The following is a 7,460-nucleotide window of genomic DNA, read 5'->3' as shown; positions in this document are numbered from 1 at the left end:
CAAGCTGTACCGACCGGATTTTCGGACAAGATGGAATCAGCTCCTAGGAGCCCCTCTAACCCAATCGGAACGTAATCACCTCCCTCCTTAGAACATATTTACAATGGGTATAGATATAGGTATGTACATCTCGTACCTAAGGATGGGGAAAATAGCAATAAACATGCATACGCTTTCTACAATATCCTATTCATACCAGCTAGTCTCGCGGCCACTTAGGCCCAGACTAATCTACCCTGGGGCAGGTCTGATTATGTACCCTTACACACTGATCTCTCTCAGTGCTCACTCGACACGCAATCCGGCGTGCCTACACTCGGGCCTGCGGTCCCAGTGCTCTCATTTACTTATCCGGTCCACAATCCGGCGGACCTCCACACCGTGTCCCCCCGGTGCTCTCATTCACTTACAACACGATCCACAATCCGGCGGATCTCCACACCGTGTTCCCCCGGTGCTCTCATTAACGCCGCGCACCAACGACGATCACTTTCCTATGCACACCTATGGAAGAAATCTCTCATTGTCTACTCAGGATAAAACTACGATAATAGAAATTAGTACAGCTTTCCAAATTGAAATATGTACCTTCTGCTCTTGGCATCAAACGTTCCCTCTCTCCCTCATTGCTCAGTCACTTCTTACCTGATCGGGATTCGCATCCGTTCATGCAAACAATGTCTGACTAGAAGACCAGGTTACCCTGATTGAACAAGAATACAAGGCACATGTCTGTTCACTAAGAACTGGGGTATTTTTATTACAATAATTATAAACACAATACTATACGATAGCATATATATATATATATATTCTGCAAAGAAAAGTAAAAGGTTAGAATGTGCACTCTATAAGGGAAAGGGCGGAGGTCACCTTATTAATGTGAAGTCGGGGTTCGGCAGTCATCTAGGTTCCCTTCTCGTCTGTGTCTTGGCTCGTCTCGGAATCACACCTTAGCAGTCACGAGTACACGTCTGCACCGCTATGCTCGATCTCCTCTGCTTCCCTCCAAGTCACTGGAACCTCTCTCATTATTAGCTGCTGTCTCTCTCGGTCTCTGATCGCTCTGCGCTACTTCTCCTTCTCCTTCAGTCTTTCTCAGAGAGTCTCAGTTTCATGATCTTTCTCGGACTTCAAAATGGCGACTGTCTGCCTGGAAATAATTAATGGCATAGATGCTAACGGCTAGCTGCCACCTACGGACTGACTGACTCATTGCCTAACACTTTCGCTAATATCGAAGCCTGTCCCTTCATGGAAAGTTACGGCCAGTAACCTGCCGCCCACCAAATTCTTGTACCTCCCCGTACCAAGGACACGTTCCCAGCCGGCCGGCCTGAAGTTGTGTCTTCGGAGTGGAGAAAAATACAGTCTTTCGATAACGGCCAGCCTGAGCCGGTTCTCTCCAAGCGAACAACACCTCGAAACTAAAACATTACACTTCACCTAGAAAGCCTCTCAAGCTGCCAGGCAGAAAGCAAAATGGAGTCTGTCCCGTTTGAGGCCTACAAGGCCCGAAATAAGCATAACTCCATAGAAGGTATACTAACACTCTTGCAAAAGGACGGATCATCACTAATACTAATGAATCTATCCCCTAACTTAAAAAGCCCTGATCTAAAGAAAAGGGTACGAAAATGCACTACTGTGTCTCATGGATAAGTCCTGTTTATAGTCCTAATCCCTGTACTAAAAGGGTAATAGGCTGGAGTCATCTTCCATCATTCTCCCTCCAAAGAGGGCCGAAAAAGTCGGTCATTACACAAGCGCTCCACACTTCCTCTGCAAGTCTGAAGCCCCCATCTATTACTGCTTCAATGTTCCAATACCACATGGAGACCTCTTTTTCCCCCTTAGTTTTCCCTACAGTTGTTCCTCTAAAATGTTTCCTATACCTATAGGTGATTTCAGGTTTTGGAACCTAATTTTGAAGTTGGATATATTTAAATTTAGAAATGCCCCCTCCGAGATAGTGTGGAGCATTGGCCAGGGTATAAGTAATCCCTCTTGAGCTAAATCCCCCATACTCTAAGTCCAGCCTCCCTAAGTGGCTGTGCTAGTTTATCTTTTAAGCATTCCGGTGTACCGGGGGAGTCCCAGAGAGGAGCAGGGCTAGAAAAATAACTGAGGCCCGTCAGCCGTCTAATATTTGCCCATGTTCTGGCCATTGTCTGTAGCACCTTTATCCTTATCTTTTTGAAGTACTTATGCTCTCCATACTTAAACAGGACACCCTCCTGGACCAAGCCAGCACCCTTTAGTATAGCTGAGAACATTTCCCCTACCCCAGCGTGATCTGGTGTTTTTAAAAGCATCCTTGAGTGGGACAGTTGGAAGGCCAAGGCATAGTACTGCAGGTCCGGGCGGGATAGTCCCCCCTTCTCTCTCTTTCATCGCAACTTCTTCCAGGCAATTCTGGTTCCTTTATAGGCCCATATGAAGGAATTAATAGCCTGGTGAAGTTTGTCTATAGACGGCTTGCCGAAATGTAATGGAATAGCATTGAAGAAGAAGGTGATTTTGGGAAGTACTTTCATTTTAACCAGGTTTGCCTTCCCGAACATTGACAAAGGGCAGACCTGAGAGGTCAGGGTTGTCATGTTCGATAGCTGCCAGAAACTATTCACTCCTTGGTAAGAGGGGCACATGGTGGCACTGTGAGCTAGCTAGTCTACAGGCAAGCATATCCTGTTGTAGTGTCTGGAATCAGTCTGCACACCAAACCCATAGCTTATGTTGTCTAAACGCACAGATCATATATACATTTATAGGAATTACACGTAAATTGTTCTTTCATAACAAAATTATGAAATAACCGCACCTTTAAAATAATGGTGAAAAAGAACCTGAAAATGAATAATTGGATTACTTGATTAATATACAAAATTTATATTTCCATATTGGATTACAAAAAATCGCATTTTAATTTGTCACTTACCATGAGCCAAAGATGCTTGCAATTTCTCCAGGTCCTGAATGGTTCATGACTGATGGAATCCATTGTGTAAGCATTCATTGCTGTAATTTCCATCATGTTAGCTTACACATTTCTAAAGCCATTTTGTTACTTCCCTACTAACTATTAGGTATTGTATATCTCCTCCACTGTTGCGGTTCATTTTCTTTTGCTGCAGCCCACCATGGCTAAAAGAGCAGGTAGCCAGGCTCCCAACTTCACTTCTGAGGAATTGGATGACTTTACACAGGTACCCATGATTAACTGTAGCCTGCTATACATGCCAGCTGAGATTCACGTAAACTACATACATGAAGTGCACTTACATTAATAAGCTGTATGCTTTAAAAGGTTTGTGAGATACTTCGCAATCTCAAAAAAAATGTTTTAGTATTCATATTCCCCCGTTAGATGAATGTTTTAACTGTATAAAGTCCCAATTTTTGATTTACACACATGGTATTGTAAAGCAACATTTTAATTTCACCTTTTGTTCTAACAACAAATAAGCTGATTTTAATTCACTTGTTGACTTGCTGAACCATACATTATCCTTAGAAATGTGCGAAACAGTTTCCTGGGCGACCAACTAGCTTTTAAAAGTCCAAGCCAATGCCTGACCAAAACCTCAAGTATATGGCTTGAACAATATTTAGGTTCTGGATGATACATTTTTACCTGCAGTATGTCAATAATTTGTACTTAATGTACTTCACTGACATTAATGATTGCTAAGAAAACATTATATTTAACTGTTTAGACAAATTACTGTACAAACAAGGTATGCTGTATTTTTTTTAAAATGCATAAGTGAGGGCTTGCAAGACCGCCCTTTGGCATGGGCCAACCAGGCTAAGAGGAACCAAGGTGACAAAATGGTTAACATCCATGGTGTCATGTGATGTTGTAAGATAGCAGTTTTTTTAATGTCATACAGGTTTTAGGACATGGTACAACCAGAGTCAAAGGAGTTCCCGCCACTGGAATTCACCTTTCCAACTGTTAAATTAATGGTGAAAGTGCCTTTAAAGAATTCATGCTGCACTTGAATTTACCAAAAACCATAAATGTCTTCTTTAGTGGAATGTGTACTCCTTGAAACTTTGAAATCTGGACCAACGGCATAACGCAATTAAATTACTTTTAGGCACTTTTTATGCAGTGGAACGCCCCTCTGTTACATTGTTATTGAGTAACTTGGCCTGAAAACACAACAAATACACCCGAAAATATACATTAAGGCCATCACACAACATTGAGTGATGGACAAATAAAAAATACCAACACTTTTCTAAATAATACCATACAAGTAATTTCCATGACTTGCACGTTTTTTGACATGTGATTGCCTCACAGGGTAATGGATATCCAAGCCACCAAATAAATGGTGACATTGTATATCACTTACTTAGAATAAGGTGGACAGTTTTGCTGTCAAAGTAGGGATGCAGTAATGTGTCAAACAAAATACCAATCTCCACCAATGTATTTTAATACAAATTATTAATATATAAACAATATTATGTTTGTAAATTTGTGTGTTTTAAGTAAAAATACTTTGTTTTTTTTTGTTTTCTTCTCTTACTCTCTGTAGGTCAGCCCCACAACAACAAAAAAGATCTGGTGGGCCATTGCTAGGTAAGGGCACCAGCAGGGGGTCAATCGGTGAGGTATCATCCACTGCCAGAAAAGTTGGGAGTACTTTTACGGTCATAGCGCTTACCAAACTGGGAAGATCCTCTCAGCAAAAAGGGAAATGCAGCAGTCGCTGAACCCTAAGATACAGAGCATTCTAGCAATGGCCTACTCAACTTGGATGAGAAGACGATGGCCATGGAGTAGTGACAAGGAGGTAGGTGTACTCACCTTAAACAAAATCCATGTTTGTAACCCCCGTTCATGTTTTATTTTTCAATATAATGTTACATTTATAAGAGCCTCATTTAGAACCTGGTTCAGAGTTTTGCGGGTGGGTTACTCAGTCAGAGACATGATAAAAATCTCGTCCACCTTATTATAAGTGCCAGGGAAAATAATAAATTTGTGTTAAGGCAGACAGGAAATTTGTTGCTTTTGTGATGGCATAACCCATTTGCCAAATTCGAAATCATGCCAGTTATTATTAAAAGCACCATGAGATATATTTAACATTGCCTCAGATTTCATTTTTTGCTGGATAGCTATCCCATGACAAATGAGACAAATATCCTGTCCACCTTAATGCAAGTAAAATTACATATAATCAGGCCCACTGGAATCATGCAGTGATAGAAGACTAAATTACGGGGCAAGGCTGGCTAAATAATGCGGTAAGAAACACAGCAGACTTATGAGGCTTAATGAGGTATATTTTGTGATAGTATTCCTCTATTATTTGTTTCATTTTTACCTATGTTAACACAGCCGTAGTAAAGATTTCATCTCATTAGTACCACTTTAATACCCAAATACAACAATATAGTACTGGAACAAGACCAGTCCACATTTGAGAAGGGCCTTTCACTGAGCTGCAACACATTGTCACTGCTTTTTTAGTAACTTTTGATGTGTTTGAACTGGATTTATTTTGTTAACATCAGAAAATTATGAAGCAAATGATGGATTATGTGACAATTGCTTCAAATATAACAGTTTGTGAAAAATGTAACAGAATCACATAATGCCATTGGCCCTGCATATAAAGGAAGGGGGTCGATGATTCTGGTGCTGCTGGATCTATCCGCTGCCTTTGATACGGTGTCACATGAAGTGCTTCTCGTCGTCTGAGGGATGTGGGACTAGGGGGTGTGGCTCTGTCCTGGATGGAGAGTTTTCTCTCAGGCCGCTCTCAAGAAGTCAGGTTGGGCTCCCATAAGTCCATCTCTAAGGAGCTCACCAAGGGAGTGCCACAGGGCTCATGCCTAAGCCCCACATTATTTAATGTGTACATGGCCCCCCTGGCTGACTTAGTGAGATCCTTTGGGTTCACCCCGGTGTCATATGCCGACGACACCCAACTTCTGTTCCCTTTTAAAACCTTTACACCTGCACTAAAAAAATCTTTTGCAGATGGAATGAGGGCAGTGTCAGAGTGGATGGCCAAGAACTGCCTACAGTGTAATGTAGGTAAAACGGAAGTACTGTTGTTCGGGGAGGCAGTGACACTATGGTCCCCCGAATGGTGGCCCGTGGAACTGGGACCTGTTCCCAGTCCCAAACAGACCGTTAAAAACTTGGGAGTGCTATTAGACCAAGCACTAACATTAAAAGATCATGTTAACCAAGTTGCCAGCACTTGTTTCAGGGCCAATGGACTGCTGAGAAGGGTTCTTCCATACTTACCTGACAGACATAGGAAGACCTTGGTCCAGGCATTAGTCATTAGCAGATTGGACTATTGCAATGGTCTTCTCTTATCAACTAATGAAGAACAGTTTAACAAACTGCAAATAGTCCAAAAGACTGCGGCAAGATTAGTCCTCAACGCTCCACCTAGGACTCCCTCCCGCCCTCTATTGGCTAAACTACACTGGCTCCCAGTGCGGCAACGCATTAAGTTTAAAATCCTATGTACCATCCACAAATGTTTGACAGGTACGGGGCCCAAGTACCTCACAAAAGCCTTCTCACCCTATGTCCCAGGGCGTTCCCTGCGCTCCAGTAACCTCCAGCTACTACAGGTACCCAGAATAAAAAAATCTAGGCAGGGAGGTCGTTCCCTTGCTCACACTGGACCTGTCCTCTGGAACTTTTTGCCCCAGACATTGAAACAAATTACCAACCACCTAACCTTCCGAAAAACCCTTAAAACCCATCCTTTCATAAATATTTAAAAATCACTTATTTAATCCAATCAGTCACTTTTTGAACATGGACTAGCATAATCTGTATTCCTCCTACTGGCAAAAGCGCGGAGATACCCCTCCGGGGGTTGAATCAGGCGCTCTACAAGAACATAAAATAAAAAATAAAATAAATAAAGCACTCATAAATGCATTAAGGTAGATAGGATACGTGTCACAAAATAAATGTGGCACAGGGGCAATACTGTAATTGTAACTTTGTTGATAACATATCTATTACAGATGGCTTATGCCCTTTAAAATATTACCAATCTGCCCTTTGATTAAGTGGTTCTTAAGACTGTGGTGCACAGAAACAGTTCTAGATTGTGCTTATATCTAAATAAAAAGGTGACCTATGCATTTACATACACCAATAGTTTTTTTAAAATTTATATTCATACAAGTGCAAGATCAGATATGTAGAAATATGAAGGCCGATCATGACGCCACTGGCAGAAACATGGCATCAACACTATTTCAGAGGAAAAAAAGATACATTCCTGAGTTCCATTTTACCAGATTGGATAGTCCTTTAAAAATGGCAGAACAGACATACACTATTTTCCTAGAATCTAAAAACATTCATAACTTGTGAAGAATTGGCCATCCATATTTGTGAGATGTGTAAGTTGGGCCCTGTTTTAGAGTCTTACAGACAGATTACTCCATCACAAACATGA

The sequence above is a fragment of the Lissotriton vulgaris genome, chromosome 4_1 (genome assembly GCF_964263255.1).
Source record: "Lissotriton vulgaris chromosome 4_1, aLisVul1.2, whole genome shotgun sequence".
Lineage (NCBI taxonomy): Eukaryota > Metazoa > Chordata > Amphibia > Caudata > Salamandridae > Lissotriton > Lissotriton vulgaris.
Note: the sequence above shows the minus strand (reverse complement) of the source record.